The sequence below is a fragment of the Manacus candei genome, unplaced genomic scaffold (genome assembly GCF_025592945.1).
Source record: "Manacus candei isolate 608988 ecotype Guabito, Panama unplaced genomic scaffold, ASM2559294v1 h1tg000016l, whole genome shotgun sequence".
In the NCBI taxonomy this organism is placed as follows: domain Eukaryota; kingdom Metazoa; phylum Chordata; class Aves; order Passeriformes; family Pipridae; genus Manacus; species Manacus candei.
In genome coordinates, this window is record NW_026138064.1 from 6,935,220 (window position 1) to 6,952,469 (window position 17,250).

Sequence of the window (17,250 nt, forward strand, 5' to 3'; positions counted from 1 at the left end):
TGACTTAGATGAGGGGATTGAGTCCACCATCAGCAAATTTGCAGATGACACCAAGTTGGGGGGGAGTGTTGATCAGCTGGAAGGCAGGAGGGCTCTGCAGAGGGACCTGCACAAGTTGGAGAGATGGTCTGATTCCAACGGGATGAGGTTCAACAAGGCCAAGTGCCGAGTCCTGTGACTTTGGTCACAACAAAACCATGCAGTGCTACAGGCTGGGGACAGAGTGGCTGGAGAGCAGCCAGGCAGAAAGGGACCTGGGAGTTTGGATTGACAGGAAGCTGAACATGAGCCAGCAGTGTGCCCAGGTGGCCAAGAAGGCCAAGGGCATCCTGGCTTGTATCAGGAATAGTGTGACCAGCAGGACCAGGGAAGTAATTCTCCCCTGTACTCAGCACTGGTGAGGCCACACCTTGAGTGCTGTGTCCAGTTCTGGGCCCCTCAGTTCAGGAAGGATATTGAGGTGCTGGAGCAGGTCCAGAGAAGAGCAACAAGGCTGGTGAAGGGACTTGACCACAAGTCTTATGAGGAGAGGCTGAGGGAGCTGGGGTTGTTCAGCCTGGAAAAGAGGAGGCTCAGGGGAGACCTCATCACTCTCTACAACTCTCTGAAAGGAGGTTGTAGCCAGGTGGGGGTTGGTCTCTTCTCCCAGGCAACCAGCAGTGGGACAAGAAGGCATAATCTTAAGCTGTGCCAGAGGAGGTTTAGGTTGGATATTAGGAAGAAATTTTTTATGGAGAGAGTAATCAGACACTGGAATGGGCTGCCCAGGCAGGTGGTGGATTCACTGTCCCTGGTGGTTTTTAAGATGAGACTGGATGTGGCACTTAGTGCCATGATCTAGTAACCACAGCAGTGTTGGATCAAGGGTTGGACTTGATGATTTCAGACATCTTTTCCAACCTGGTTGATTCTATGATTCCTTAGTGTGGAATATCCTTTTGGTCAGTTCAGATCACCTGTCCCAGCTATGTTCCCTCCCAATTTCTTTTGCAAACCTCCTCCCTAGCAGAGCATGAGATAAGGAAAAAATCCATTGGCTAAACATGGCTTAGCAAAAAACCTCAGTGTGTTATCAACACCATTCTCATTAAGAGTTAAGGTTTAGGGTCCAACATGCTTCAATGTAAAGACCTAGCAGGGCGGTTAGCAAAGCCCGGGAAGAAGGATGAACTGCTGAAAAATGTGGACTATGTAAAATTTTCTTAAGAAAATTCTTTAGTGTTTTATCTTTGTGTACTTTCAAGCCTAATAACAAGAAAGGAGATTTAATCCCTGAAACATCAGCTAACGAGCAAGCTCTAAGTAATTTCCAAGTGTTAGATAAACAAATGACTTATTGGTAGAATTGTCTTATTAAGGTTTAGGGCTTGACATGCTTCAATGACCTCAGACCTAGGGAGAAGTTAACAAAGCTTAGGAAGAATGTTGTACCACTGATAGTGGATACAAGAAATGCAGAATTTACAAGCCACAAGGACATTTGGCAGAACCCCCAAGATAAGAAAGAAACTAGTAAAGCCAACTCAGCAATTGTGCTGAAACCAGTCCCAACTGGGTACAAGGTAATTCCGGCAGGAGCAGATCACAACTGACTCACGGCTACCAACCCAAGAAACCCACAGGCTCCAAGGAAGAGAAAGACTGAGCAAGCAGATTAATTAGCATGAGAAGCGAGAAAATCATTAAGCAATAGAAGATAGAATATTTCTTAATAAGACAACTAGGTAACTTGTAGCCAAGGAAATTAGTGCCTTTTTTTGCTAAAGTGTATCAATAGGGAAAAGTATCAGTGGCAGTTGTGGTGCTGTCTTTGTGGATTTGCCACCCAAGGCCCCTTTCTGTGCAGAACTGTGAAGAAATCAAATTCCTTGACTCTGTGTATGGGTTGACCACTTGTACACTGAGTGGACGAATCTATTTTGGGACAGCAGAAAAGGTTTCTTTGCAGTGGCCATATAAAGTTTAAACAGGGCTGCAACTATCCAGAGTCCTGTGGATTTGCTGTTCATGTGAAGTGTGTTCTGCAAGTGCCAGTGTGGTGGGCAGGAGGAGTGAAAGCTTCCCCAGGTCAGCACTTCCAAACGACTCTAAAAAGACAAAACTTTTGTAAGGGCAGAAAGATAAATGGGTCAAGAAGTAAATTATTAGAGTGGGGGAACAACAGATCTTCTTTGTGTGATAATACATTGTTCATTTTGGGCAATCCTAGCTCCCAAATTGAATGTTTTGAACATAGTTGTGTTCTCAATTCAGGACTTTACACCAGGCCTTTTGAACTGTCCCTAGCTTTGCAATTTATAACTCTTGATCATTTTTCCTTAATTGAGCAAAGAATGAAGATGCTTTACGTGCAGTCCTTGAAATTTTACAATACAGAATCAAAACAGCAGTTTTGAGTTGAAAGCATAGTAACATTACAGGAATGTATTTCACCATCTTCCTTCAGACTCCTGTCTTTCTCTGACGGAAAAAGTGTACATTTGACCAGTCCCTGGCTGCTTTCTCCATTCCTCCCTGCCCTGTTGCTCTCCTTAAAGACTAAGGTTTTCTTGCCTTTGAGTATGACTTTCCTTCCCATGGACTGAGAGACAGTTTAAACCTCCGATGTAAATTGGTTCCGTTTTTAAAAGGAAATTTTGTGTTTGGTTTTCTTGTTGGTTTGGGTTTTTGTGGGGGTTTTTTTGTTTGGTTTTTGTTTTTGGTTTTGGTTTTGGTTTTGGTTTTGGTTTTGGTTTTTTGGGGGTTTTTTTGAAGGAGAAAATGACAAGTTTTTATTGAAAAATGCTGACATTTTTAATAAAACTTGGTTAGTAGAAATGTTTCGTGTTTCCATGGGCTAGATGGATTTTAACAGATTGCCTGGTCTCTTGAAAGTTGCTCTGGCAGCTCATATAGCAAGTTTCTTAAGCTTAGGAGGTCTTTAAGCCTTCTGTAAAGCCTGTGAATACTCTTTATTCTCATATTAATATTAATTTTATTACTTGAGCCAGCTGGGTGCCTTCAGGGCTTTTAAACTGGTTCTTGCTCACAGTGAAACGGGTACTTCCATATATTCTGGGCATCCCACCTATGCAGAGCCAAGTGTCAGTGAAGCACATGAGATAACTGATGTTCAAGTAATGCTGTATATGTTTCCTGTGCTATGCTCCTTCACTAGGTACAGCATTACCTGCAGTGCTACCCTAATCTTAACCCTAATTTGTACCTACTGGAAAAAAGTGATGTGAAGAGGTGAATGTGAAATGTTTCCAACAATGCCGTAGCTGAGCTTTTGCTGCTCCTTCCTGCTTATCTCTGTGGCACTCCTCCGCAGCAATAACTCCTGAACCACTCCCAAAATGACACTGTGTCATGTCTTAGGTATGTAGTATTGCTGTAGAGTAACATCTGTTCCTCTTCTTACACCATACCTTGTACACAGGCATTTTGATTATCATGATGTGTGAGACCCACAAACACTGCTGAAAGGCCAAAATTCCTCTGTCCCCAAACTTGAAAGTAAATAGATAAAATATTTTTTTCTGCATTCACCTCTGAGAAGGAATGGTTGCCTTAGAATGCCTGCCATTTCATGCTAGAAATACTGTTGTTTGAAGAGCTGTGAGACTAAGTACTGGTACTTAATTTTAGTTAATTTAGTTAACCTCATAATGGGTTTGATCACTGAATGTGCTCCTCTGTAGAATGCGTAAGAAACAGTAAGGAGGACAATTTGGGTGGGTTTCAAACGCAAGGAACTGTAGACATTTAATCCTAATATCTTGCAAGGTAACAGTATGTGTGCAGTTTGCCAAACATATTGGACCAAGTTTTACTTTTTGAACCACTAATCTGAGCTCACTCTTGTATGACACTCAGCAGCCTGGTTCCAGTCCAAAACCATTCCCAAGTATTTTACTGGATGAAATCTTAACTCCAGCTGTTGAAAGAAGAACAAATGGCACATGGTTGCCTCATTGAAGTTATTCTGACCAATTTATTTTTTTAAAATATAAATGCATTTAGTACCCTTTCCAGATAAAAATATGGTGTTTGATATTCTTTCCGACCTGGTATTACAGGATTCTAAAACTCAGCAGGCTGCCCTTAACCATGTATTTGCTATTCTCAAACAGAGTGGTAGTGGATCAAGGGTTGGACTTGATGATCTCAGAGGTCCCTTCCAACCCGGTTGATTCTGTGATTTGAACTCATGTCTCAGAGAGAACTCTCAAAAAGTTATTGAGAAAGCCTGTTCTGCCTAACTGGCACTTCACGCCATATTTTGTCCTGCAAGGCCTTCTGTGTTGCACAAAACACATGGTCTTCATAGCTTTATAACCGTTTGAAATTATTCTTCATTGCAGACACATAGAATCACAGAATGACTGAATGGCTGAGGCTGGAGGTCATCTAGTCCAACCACCTGCTTGAGCCAGCTGTCCAGGTCTGTTCTGAGTTGGCTTTTACATATCTCCAAGAATGGAGACTTGACCACCTCACTGGGTAACCAATGCTTGGTCACTCTTACAATGAAACATCTTACTGATGTTCAGAGGGAACCTCCTGCATTTCAGTGTGTGCCCATCACCTCTGCTCCTGTCTCTGGGCCCCACTGGAAAGAGCCTGGCTCTGTCCTCTTTGTACCTTCCCTCCAGGTGTTTATACACATTGGTTAAAGCCCCCTGAGCCTTCTCTTCTCCAGGATGAGCTGCTCCAGTCCCTTCATCATCTTGGTGGCCATATCCTGGACTCTCTCCATTGTGTTTGTTTCTGTCTTGTCCTGAGAAGCTCAGAGCTGGACTAACACTCCAGGTGTGGCCTCACCAGTGCTGGGGGGCAGGATCACCCCCCTGACCTGTTGGCAACACTTCTGGTAGTGAAGCCTAGGAAACCATTTTCTTCTTTGTCACAGGAGCACTTCACTGGCTCATGTTCAACTTGGAGTCTGCCAGGGCTTTTCCTGACAAGCTGCTTCCCAGCTGTGCAGTACCTAGCCTGTGCTGGTGCCTGGGGATGTTCCTCTCCAGGTGCAGGACTTTGCTCTTCCCCATATTGAACTGCACGAGGTTCCTGTCAGCCCCTTATCCAGCGTGTCGAGGTCCCTCTGGATGTCAGCACAGTCCTCTGGTGTACTAGGCCCTGCTCCAAGTTTGGCCAGTGCAACCAACCTGTCACCAAGATCCTTAATGAAGATGTGAGACAGGTTCAGACTCAGTATTGATTAACTCCTGGGTGACACTTCTCCAACGAGACTTTGTACCGCTGACCACCACCCTCACTCTCCCATCATCCAACTGGTACTTCACCAACTTCTTTATGAGGATCTTCTGAGAAATCCTGCAATTACTTTTCTTCTGCAGTTGACTTCTAAGATTTTTTTCCCCATCTCTTTAACTACCCAATTTGTGTTCTGTGTCAGAAAAAAAAAAAATACGAGAATCCAGGTTTGCAACTCAACTGCAAGTAGAAGAGTTGAAATTTAAACTTCCAGAAAAAGCTGCTCTGGAAAACCAGTCTTGAAATAACCTGGACACAGCATTCTACAAGTGGCATAGAAGGCCTGATATTTAACTAAAACAATTTTGTTTTGAAACTTTCTACTGACTCATCTGAAATTATATGCTCCAGAATATTTCTTACTAAATAATAGACCAGCAGGAGTGTTTTGCCCTTAACCACTCTTGATGTTTTCAGTCAGACTAGCATAGCATTTCAACTAGCAGGAAAACTACTGGGGAAGTCTGAGTTTCTTGGAAGATCAGCCAGTGAAATCCTGAGGCCTATTTCTTGCTGAAAACAGGCACGAGTATTGTTCACCCACAAACTGTCACATGAGATGCTAAATCTAACTGACTATACATCTATGTAGGAGATTCTTTCAAATCCAGCATGGGCAAAATGTGATTTTTTAGATGGAGATATGTCCCAGGCATGAAAAAAATAAATAACTTTGTTTTGCTCTTGGGCAGTTCAGTCAGTGGAGCACTTCTAGCTAGAAGTTATTGCAATTTTGTTAAAAAATGAGCCACAATAAAAAAAAAAGAAAAAAGTCCCTAAAACAAGGTTTGTAGAAAACCTCTAATATTCTTCATGTCTGATCTTCAACTAGTTAATTTAAATTCTTTGGTTGGATTTGGGAAGTGTACAATATGATACCTTTTCATCAGAGTCTTTATTTATTTTCTACTGGTGGGCCCACATAAAACTGCACAAATGGCATTAGGATTTCATGTTTGTTTGCTTAAGATGAGCTATGTGAAATCAGCTGCATTAAGTCAGCTGCCTTGACCATTCCTTGTAAATGCCAAATAAACCCAAAAGGCTACGACTGGATTCTCAGCACTCTCTTTTCCATCCCTGTTCCCCTAAACCTCCTGTGGTTCTGAGGGGAATTTGTATGGAATTTCGTCCCGTTACGCATGACCCTCAAATCTGTCTCTCAGGGGATTAAGGCACAGTTCTTGTACAGTTATTCTCTCACTGGTCTTCTCTTGAAACACTGTGTTTACATGGTACTGATCTCTTCAAATTGCATCCTAGTTGATTTATCCAACCAAATATTTTGTACTTTTTTTACTGAGAACATCATCTCATCATTTCTGGCAGAAAAGAGAGACTGGATCAACGGAACAGTGTCTGCAAGACAGAGTGGCCCATCGCCCCAGTGATGAGACCTGGGCAGTTGGCACAATTTCTTTCCATGGTATTAAGTTGTTGCAGGAATTTGTTAGACTGCAGATCCATTTTGTTTCAAGTTTCAATGCTGTTTATGTAAGAGGGGTGATGGTCTGGAGCATAGCCTAGGCCAAATAGTACCCAAAAAGCAATCTCTTCACAAACCAGCAGTTGTTTTTTTGTTGGTGTGTTTTTTTTTTTAATTTGCATTTTGCGGTTAAGCCACAAGATGGCAGGAAAACAAAATAAATATTTTTTTCTGAAGCAGCTGCACTTCAAAGTTACATCTAAAATCAAACACAATCAAGAAAGGGATGAATTTTCCCTATAATTTAAAGCACTGCTAAAGCCTTATAAAGTTTTATAATATATGTTAGCTATTCCTTTAATTAATGTTATCCAACTGTGCTTTTTGCCAAACCGTAGTATCATATCTTTCTCTTATTTGCTGTTTGTGGGCCTGGGCAAATATTGTCTATTTTTTTCCTACAGACAGCAAATAAAAAAGCTAGTCCTGATTATTTCAATTTTGTATCCCAGTGGAGTATGGTGAATAAAGTCTCTTTGCATCTGGAAGGAGAACCATGGTTTTCCTGAATCATGATTAATCCTTAGTTTCTGTATTTTATTAGTATACCCTCTCACTCTGCCCTTGCAAAAAACCTCCCTCCACCTTATTCTCGAAGCTTACTGCAAATCTCCAGATAGGAGATTCAAATGATGAATTGGCTCTTCTTGATTTGAAGAGTACAAGGTAGAGCTGCCTGAAAATCATCTTCATGCTTTATCTGTCTGTGTCATCTGATATTAAGAAACTACTATAACTTTTTTCTATTAAAGAATTTCAGATGAATGAATTCTGTTCCTCTCCTGCCTAGTCCCCTCAGTGGAATCTTAAGAGACTGTTTTTTAAAACATCCCAGCTCCTTTTTTAAAAGCGATGGTCACAATTGCATCATTAGTATGGTGTAGGTAGCAATAGTGTATGGCAGCAATACATGGCAGTAGTATCTGTAATAGAGGTGTACGTGGAGAATTATCAATTCTCAGATGCTTGAGTAGTCTTGTCCCACAAACCTTCTCAAATATAGCGTAGACTGTAACCCAGAGAAGACATTGTTTACCACAGTTAATAATGTTTAAGGGGGTCTTAAATGTTCTCCTAAGTGTAGCAAACTGAGTAAAAGATGCATGCCCAATGACAGATGGAGTTTTAATCCCTTGCCTTATCTGGATTCATGGATAATCTTAATTATCCGTGGTTAATTATCTGTGTCCTCCCTACAGACGACTCAGTCTTCTTGTCATAGTGAACCAGGAAGCTGTTCACCAAAATGTCTTTATAAGTAGCACTTATTATCTCCAAAAACTTGTTGAACTTATTTTGGACAGGCTTCAATGACACACTCAAGGGCTTTCTGTAGTTTCATCTGTTTGGGGACTTACTGCCTCTTCTTTCCATCCCTAGTTCCATCCCTCTTCTTTCCATCCCCATTTGCTGCTGCCTTCCCAGCTGTTTGCTTCTAACAGAGACACCTTTTACTTCTACAACAGACAGCCCTGGTGATGTGCCAGTGACAGAGACGGTTCTTTGCTGAGCTGGTCAAGGAGTGCACCACTCTGTGAGTGCAATAACTGTGTCTTGGCCAAGGATCAGAAGCCCAGATTATGGGCCACAAGGCAATGTGCAGAAGAACTTTATTGCTCACAGGATATGAATAGTAGTTCATGACTTTGCTGTGAAGTTAAACAATCATAGTTCATCTGTGCATATGTAGTTGCCCTGGTAATGAAAGAAAAAAAGTGTAACTGAAGAAAAAAATCTCCACCATATCGGTAACTTAGGTCATATTTTACATACGACACACTTGTATGTGAGAACTACTGATCCTCTATTTTCTGCTATTGAAATGGTGGTTTATGATAAATTCATAGCTGTACCTAAAGCAATTTTGATTCCTTAGAGACTCAGGCAGCAATCCTAAACAGTCTTTTCATTGAAAGCAGTTGTTTCATTGTCTTTTCTTTGAATTGTCCATGCTTGTAGTGACACGAGGGAGTAATACCAGTAAAGTGTAGCTCCTGGATATCTGCATGTTCTAACTCATTATCTCAGTCATGTTCAGGAATTCCTAATTTGGAGTAGATAGACACATAATAATGGGTCACAAAAGGGACTTCTTTTTGTCAGTCATAAAATCTGTCAGGTTTGCAGGTGTTCTTTGAAAAGATCCATGTTGAAGATGCATTTATGGCCAGCGATCCTCTCAGTGGCCTTACACCAGCAGCAGATCTGTGCCATTCTCACTCTGCTCACTCAAGCTGCTAGCTACTTCAGCTGCTGCAGTTTTGAGGAAATCATGGGTCAGGCAGCAAAAGAGAAATAATAAGCAAATGTCAGATCCACTTTCTCAGTGGGTTTTTCTTTTAATTATTTAATTTTTGTCAGCACTGTAGGCTTTTGTGCTATTTTCCCATAAGTATGTCCTGAAAACCCCTGTGGCCACACACTGCACTGCTTTGGTGGGGTCCTGACATTAGCAGATCTGGATGCCATGTTCTTGCTATATTTGCTTCTACACTGTTTATATTCTTTTACAAGTCAATTTGAATATGCAAAATTTGCTGACACTTTCACCGTTTTACCTCTGCTTATGTATAGGGCTACCGTCATCGTCAAGATTGCTTTGTTGTGCCACAGTCATGGTCATTGTCAAGAAAAACAAGAGGTTCTTTAGAAGTTTATGATTTCCAATCTAGATGAAATGCTTGGGCTCAGTAATTTCTTTTTTTACACTATATGCTCTGAAATACTTAACTCTCCTCCATTTGTTTCACAGAAATTATTTTGTAGCTGGATGCTTTTTCCCTGGAGTTTTTTTAATCATGCTTTGTCCGAGTGGTGACAGAACAGTATGGCACACGGTCCTCCAGATGCCTCCAGATCTGTCTGTCTTTTTTTCTTTTTTTTTTTTTTTTTATTTCTTTAAGTGGGCACACTCCCTACCTGTTATTTTTTCTCAGAAAGGTATCCACTTTATCATCGATATGCAATGGAAACTACTTAGACCACTGTGAGGCTAACAGCTTAGAGGTCTAAGATCTTAAAGCATGTTTGACAACGTTTCAGTGGAGTAAGATATATTTATCTTGCATGTCTGAGCTATTTCCTCTCAGAAAAAGGCATTAGCAGTTGCAAATAAGCAAGCCTTTTTGGACTAATGAACTGAATATGATGTAATTGTTTTAACACACTTTCTGTCTTAATCGGATAATTATATGGACATCAAAAATGTCTCAGTTTTCTGAGCCAGTCCAAAACAGACTCGACATCATGGATAACTTCATCCTGGTTATAAACGTAACATTGGAAGTATTAGCTAAGTAGATTAACAGGGCATCACAGTTCTGGTTTAGGCTTCCAGGCAGAGGCAAGAAACTTAAAATATTTTTCAGATGTGGCAATGGCAGAAGACTGAACCTAATTGTCTTAAAAGCCTTCTTCAGCCCTAAGAGCTCTTGTTTTCTTAGCTTTGGTGCAAATTCATGGTACAAATAAAACAGTTCTTCCCCTGTACCATGGAGGCATGTCTTGCCATTTGAGATAATTCTTATTGCAACATGCCCTGGGGTTTGATATGTGAGGAGAATAACAGCCTGGACAACAAAACTCAGACCTCAGCCTGAAACTTATCACGTACAATTATTGTTGGCTTTTTTTTTTAATATGGGCAGCCTCAGGTGAGACAAAGATGACTAGATTTCCTTTTATGACAAGATAACCCACCTAGTTGATTAAGGGAAGCCAGCTGATGTAATCTTTTTGGATTTCAGTAAAGCTTTCAATACAGTCTCTCACTGCATCCTTCTGGATAAAATGTCCAACCTAAGATGGATAAACATGTCATGCAGCAGAGGAGCAATTTGCTCACGGGTCAAGCACAGAGGGTGACAGTGAATGCGGTGACATCAGACTGGTCATCTGTCGCTAGTGGGGTTCCACAGGGCTCCATCTTGGGCCCTGTGCTCTTCAACATCTTCATAAGTGACTTGGATACAGGACTGGAAGGGACACTGAGCAAGTTTGCAGATGACACAAAACTGGGAGGAGTTTTTGACTCCCTTGAAGGCAGGAAGGCCCTGCAGAGAGACCCCGACAAATCAGGGGGCTGGGCAATCACCAACCATAGGAAATTCAACAAGGAAAAGTTCTGGATTCTGCACCTGGGACAGGGCAACCCCAGATGTTCATACAGACTGGGGAATGAGATGCTGGAAAGCAGTGCCAAGAAAGGGACCTGGGGGTCCTGGCTGATGGCAAGTTGGCCATGAGACATCAGTGCCCTGGCAGCCAGGAGGGCCAACCATGTCCTGGGAGGCATCAGGCAAAGCATTGTCAGCTGGTCAAGGAATGGGATTGTCCCACTCTGCTCTGCACAGGGGCAGCCTCACCTTGAATATTGTGGCAGTTTGGGCACCACAATGTAAGAAAGATATTAAGCCATTAGAGAGTGTCCAAAGGAGGGCAATGAAGATGGGGAAGGGCCTTGAGGCAAAGTCATGTGAGGAGTGGCTGAGGGCACTTGATCTGTTCAGCTGGAGAAGAGGAGACTGAGGGGAGACCTCATTGCAGCTACAAGTTCCTCGGGAGGGGTTGAGGAGGGGCAGTTACTGGTCTCTTTTTTATGGCGACCAGTAACAGAACCTAAGAGAATGGCCTGAAGTTGTGTCAGGGGAGGTTTAGGTTGGATATTAGAAAAAGGCTCTTCATCCAGGGTGTGGCTGAGCAGTAGAAAAGGCTCCCCAGGGTAGTGGTCACAGCAACAGGTCTGCCAGAGTTCCAGAAACGTTTGGACAAGGGTCTCAGGCACATGGGTGTGATTCTTGGAGTGGTCGTCTGTGGGCCTAAGAGTTGGACTCAGTTATTCTGATGGGTCCCTTCCAACTCAGCATATTCTGTGATTTTGTGATTTTTAGGAACGAATTCATTTCTAGGAAGAATAGCAGCTTTGCCCTAGCATGTGATCCTGAAAGATCACTTCAAGGGGGAAGAAGTGAAACCCAGAAACTCCTCCAGTGGAGACACTCTGCAAAGAAATAGGAGAGAATTGATGAGGCAAGTGTATGCAAATCATCAGGTTCCTGTAGAGACAAAATAAGGTTAGCGTCCAAGGAGATCGTGTATGTAGTCAACTAGAAGTAGGAAGTTCATGATTTGAGGAGTACAGTTCAGCTGATAAAAGGATAGAATTCTGTCAGGTAGTAACAAAGGCTGCATGACAGGTGTCAGAGAGGGCCTGTGTAGTGTCCAATAGTGGCCAAACTGTAAGGCTCTTCACTCACATCAACTGCCCGTGTACAGCAAGGAGGAACTTGAATAAAGCTCTTCTCAGAGTTCAAGGAGCTTTAATATGTTTGAAGGATGCTCTGATACATGCTTTTATGCAGTGCTCTGGAAATAAGAGGCTGAAACTAGGTCAAGAGAGCCATATTCTTCACAGCACAATATTTTAAATTGTGAGATGCATTAGAAGGCCATAGTGGTCTCTTTTTTCCCTAAGAGGTTGGAGAAAATAAACTGTGTGTTAATGCAAGTTTTGAACAGATAATTTCTCTGCCGTATTTCTGTGGCAGAAGGTTGTCAGTCTAGGGAAAAGCAGTTTACATTAGTTTTCTTCTTATTTATTTCTACTTAAAGCAGGAAGAAGTAGGTGGAGCCATTGACTCTGCATGATACTGTAAGTGGGACATGTGGATGCATAGACTCTATTGTAATGATAATTCTTGCCTTTGGCCCAGTGACCCAATAACACATACCTTAGTAGCTGCATCTTTCTATATCATAGAATTTTAAAACTTGTCTATGCAATTTTCTGTACATACAACTTGGAAATGTTGATGTGCTCCAAACTCATGTATGTTTTCCTTCCTCAGATATTGTCATTTATATTTGGGATTATATTGGGCATTTTTTGTGCTTATTAGTAACTGACAGTTTTTGGATGATGTTAAATAGTTTAAGGAAATAACTGTGCTTTAAGTTGGCCATGGTTATAGCTGTGAAGTGATGACTAAGTAGATAGGATGGTCTTAACACTTATGGTTTTACTTCAAGTGAATAGCAACAAAGGTCAGTGCTCTAAAACAGACAATCAAGCAAAACATCTTTCGTAGGAATAAACACCAAAAATTTTTCTTGCTAAAAAGTATAACTTGAAAGTAAGTGTTGGGAAACCTTTACCATGTATATGTTAACTGCACATTGGTCATTTAAATGAAAATTAATCAAAAGCTTGCTGAAAACCTGTGCTGAAATGTGACTGAATTAATTTTCTATGGAAACTCTTGCTAATGGACACAAATTTTGCTTTTTTTTCCTTGAATTTGTCGAAACACAGTATTAATAACATTGTACTGTCTTCTTTTACCTTTTTGGCTTCTGTATGTCTTCTTTCTTCATCTTCTAGGTTGGGATAACCTCCAATTTCTTCTCTCCCTTTCTGCTCTTCCCTTCTTCCCATAGCTTGGCTGCATGGAAGAGGTTTTTTGTTCCAGCTATGTTGTTTGGCAGCTGAACAAAACAAGCATGTCAGGGAGGGGAATAGGACAGGTAGCTCTGACATAGCTTCATGCTGCCAACTCCTCCAGATATACAGGACAACTTTGGTTACATAACCTCATCCAGTATTTGGAAAAACAGGTTCAGACTGAAAGGGACCTGTGGATCCCATGGCTAGGCCTGTGATGTTAAATGCTCCCTTACTCACTCCAACAAGGGAGCACAGAGAGCCAGTGGAAGTGGGCTCTTTCCATGGCTCTTCCACGGGACCCACAGCCCCATGGCACTGGTCTGACACTTATTATATAAAAAGTCAAAGTTGGAGCACTCAATGAGCTGAGGGAGTTCCTGCCTAGAGGCAGGGGGTGTGCTAGGGGAAGAATATTTTAGAATTGCAGAGGTCTTATAATGGGTGGTTTATGGAAGAAACTAAAGATGAGGGGAAAAAAAGGATTTGGATGATTTGGGGAGGAACAAGCTGGCAAAACTAGAGAGATAAGGTGACAGAAAGAGCTGGTTGTTTTTAAACAGTTTGCTAATCAATACACTTGTCTGCCTGTGCTGTGTGCCCAATTAGCAGAGTCTGTCCTGTCTTCTTATTATATTAATTTCTAGCTTTGCTTTCCTGGGTTCAGGCCTATGTTCTCTGTGTGTGTATGGGCATACTGAGGTCTCAGTGCCAGCAGCTGGAGTAGGACCAGGGGCTCGGTGGGCTCATGGTAGTGGCACCAGCCTCTGACAGGCTATGATTACATGTGCACATGTGGTGCATTTGTGTGCTCTGCATCTATCTGAGTTTTTAATCGTCTCTGGATTTTAGTGTTATTTAAAGACAGCTCAAGCCATGCCAAAGTAGGGAAATTTTGAAACACTTGATTCCTGCATAAAGTGTCTGGTAACATGACAGATGGCAGTTTTAAGTTAGTTAGATAAATGGAAAAAGGGTTTAGAATTTAAAGGCACCCAGCTAATTGAGATCACTATCCCACATTACATAGCCATTTACTACTGGAAGTCACATTTCAATGAGCCAGTAGATGAATTTTTATCCATTTATAATAAGGGGAAATAGGGGGGCTTGATAAGTTAATTTTGAATTTTATTTTTTTTCTGTATTGTCATTACTCTTTTTTTCAATTATTTCTTTTATTTGTTTTGTTTCTGTCATTTGTGCTGGGTTTTTTCTTTGGCTTTAGGTTGGTTCTGGGTTTGTTTGGTGTTTTTTTTTCTTCTGCTGCTGCTTTGTGGAAGGGAAATTATCATTACTTATTTACTGGTCTCCCACAATACTTCCACATTTCTGTGGTTTGGCATGTTTTTCAGGAGGTAGGAGTTACTGTGAGACAAGATCCAGAATATTTGAGCGACTGATTTCAGTCTAATCCATCATCTTGAACAATATTGACACCAGTCTGAGTAATGCTAAACCAGTGCATCCTTCATAACCAAAGATGTTAATGGTCCCCACAGCTTCTTTATGGCATTACACTTTGTCTGTTCCAAGGGCTTTTGGTGATACTACAGCTTGGATTCTTCACTCCTGAGATTGTAAAAGGTTGAAAGACACACTTGCCATGAGGTTCCTTGTATTCCTTCATGTTGTCAATCCTTATTTAGAGATAAAGGAACTGCAGCTTTCAACTGAATGTGATGAAGCAGTCAATGCCTCACAGTGGTTAAGCATTACTGAGTTTATACACAGGATTTTTCCTCAGTCTCTTCCAATAGTAATCACTTAATTCCCCAATGTAGCCTTCTGAGAAATAAGAAATTGTGGGATTATTTTGTCAAAGATTAACATTAAACTTAAACTTCAAGTGTTTCAATAATATAGTTTAAGTATATAGGACAGTAAAAATTAGAGATAAAGTAGGTAATCTACTTACATTTCAGGAAAATGTAATGCATTTTCAAAGTATATTACGTCCAGCTCACTACCTTTCATAAAAAGACGGTCAGTAGTTCAGTGCTTTTAGATTCCTGAACCTCCCCTTGTTCTTTAGTTATTTTGCTTTCCCTAGAAATATTGCATGTTATATATGCTTTCAAAAATTCTCTGGTCTAAGAGGTGCTGTGAGAAACCCCTGATGACTTTGCAGCATGTCAGGGGAGTTAGTTACAAGGTAGTTAAAGTTGATGTTACTAGCTCCTGAGATGTCTCATCTTAAAATGCAAATCCTTTGGCAAAGGAGCTAGCCTGCTTCTGTAAGTATACCTGTTTGTAAACATCTAGTACACCAGCATCAGATCTGCACCAATTCTGGTAGATTCTTCAGAGTCTAATTTACTGCAATAGCTTTGATAGGCTGGATCACAAATTAAACAGATGGCATGTGAAATGCTTATTCTGAACTATTAAGGGATGGTACAACATGCTCTTCAAGTAGTTTTCTACACATCCCTCTCCCTTCTTCTCCTCGTTTCAGCTTTTTTCACCTTTCTTTCTTTTATTTTTTGCCAGAACCCTTTCCAGATAATAATCAATTTACCCCCCTGTGCATTTATAATTTTTTTTCACATGTTAAGACTGTGAAGCCTTTTATATAATCTATTTTCCCAGAAACATGGTAAGGACCATTAGATACCTTACTCTTCTATCTCTACCTTGTATGTATTTGTGTTTCAGTTGTTTTGAGACGTCTGGGCTTGGGTTTTTTTCACATTTTATTGTGACTGTAACAAACAGCAATAGCTAAATTGCTACATACTTTAAAATGTTTTTCCCTAGGCTAAGTGTTTGCTATTTTGTAAGTTGAACTCCTCCAATGTGAAGAAGCCCTTGTTGTAGTTTAGAAAACACTTAGTTCATCTACCTGATGGGTTTAAAAAGCATTAACATTCATTGAGTAGCTTTCTCATCTCTTTGATTTTGACTGTTGATGTTTTTAGTCCCTTTATTTACTGCGTTTGCATAACTGGTTTAGCAGGAAATAACACATGACTATTTTGGTTCCTCTGTATGAGACACTATTAGTGGGGATTGGTGTTTTGGACCATTAAAACACTGCCCAAGAAAGGAGAAGTCACTATTTTTTTTATTTAATTTAATTTAATTTTATTTTATTTTAATTTAATTTTTTCATGCAGTTCTGTAAGAATAGCTTGTTTTGGTGCTTTGTAGAGATTTGGTAGGGGCTATATGTGTGTGTGTGTTCATATCCTCAGAACAGAATACTATTTTTACCTCTTTCAAACTGTTCAAACATGGTTTCCTGTTTACCAAATGCTTAATTTTCACTCCCATCCTCACATTTAAAGATGGAATAAATGAGACTTTTTTTGTGTGTGTATTTCTTTGTAAAGTAGTTTGACCTGAACATATACAGGCTTGAACTTTGCTTAGTGAGTCTCATAGCCCATAGTAAAGACCTTTGAACTTACCTGGCTTCCCATAGCTACACCAGTGCTGTAGAACCCACAGATATATTATTCCTCACCTGAAAAACAAAACAAACAAACAAAACAAAACCAAAAACATCAGCAAAACTTGCTGCATAGAAAAACATAAATAAGTTTGATTTCTAATTGCACAACTTTCATTCTTGATGGGAAGATCTGCAGGGAAGTTTTGGAAGAAAGGCAGGGATGTGGTACTTCTGATACACTCTTATTGAATCCTCATTCTTCAACAGCCAAATTAACTACTGCTTTCAAATAGTATTATCCTCACAACATTTCATCTTGTTGTTTTTCTAATTTCTTACATTGTTTTCTCACCTTCATGGAAGGATTCATTTGCCTGTCATCGTGAGGATATAACAAACTACTGGAATGCAGCAGATGGAGCTCATGTATTGTGGCAACAGTACATAACCCTGGTGTTCAAAGGCTCTTTAGTGTCTTCAATATGTCTGCAGGGCAGTCAGGTGGGACTGCAGCATATACAGCTGTACCAAAAGTAACAACAATCTGGATTTGTTGATACCAACAAAGAGAAAAGGATTAGCAGTCAGGTTTGGGTGTGTGAGGCTTGCACAGGACAGGAATAGCCCATGCTGAAGCCCTCAGCACTGACACTGCTGACTACACAGACT

General features: G+C 40.8%; 1 long non-coding RNA gene across 1 annotated transcript; it reads right to left on the bottom strand.

Annotated features, from left to right (window-relative positions):
• Nucleotides 1-13,100: 13,100 nt before the first annotated feature.
• Nucleotides 13,101-16,987, bottom strand: LOC127468977 (uncharacterized). Its single transcript, XR_007903760.1, has 3 exons — nucleotides 16,934-16,987; nucleotides 16,598-16,653; nucleotides 13,101-13,228 (listed from the first exon to the last, which is right to left on the bottom strand). It is a non-coding gene; the product is annotated as an uncharacterized LOC127468977 (long non-coding RNA).
• Nucleotides 16,988-17,250: the final 263 nt, after the last annotated feature.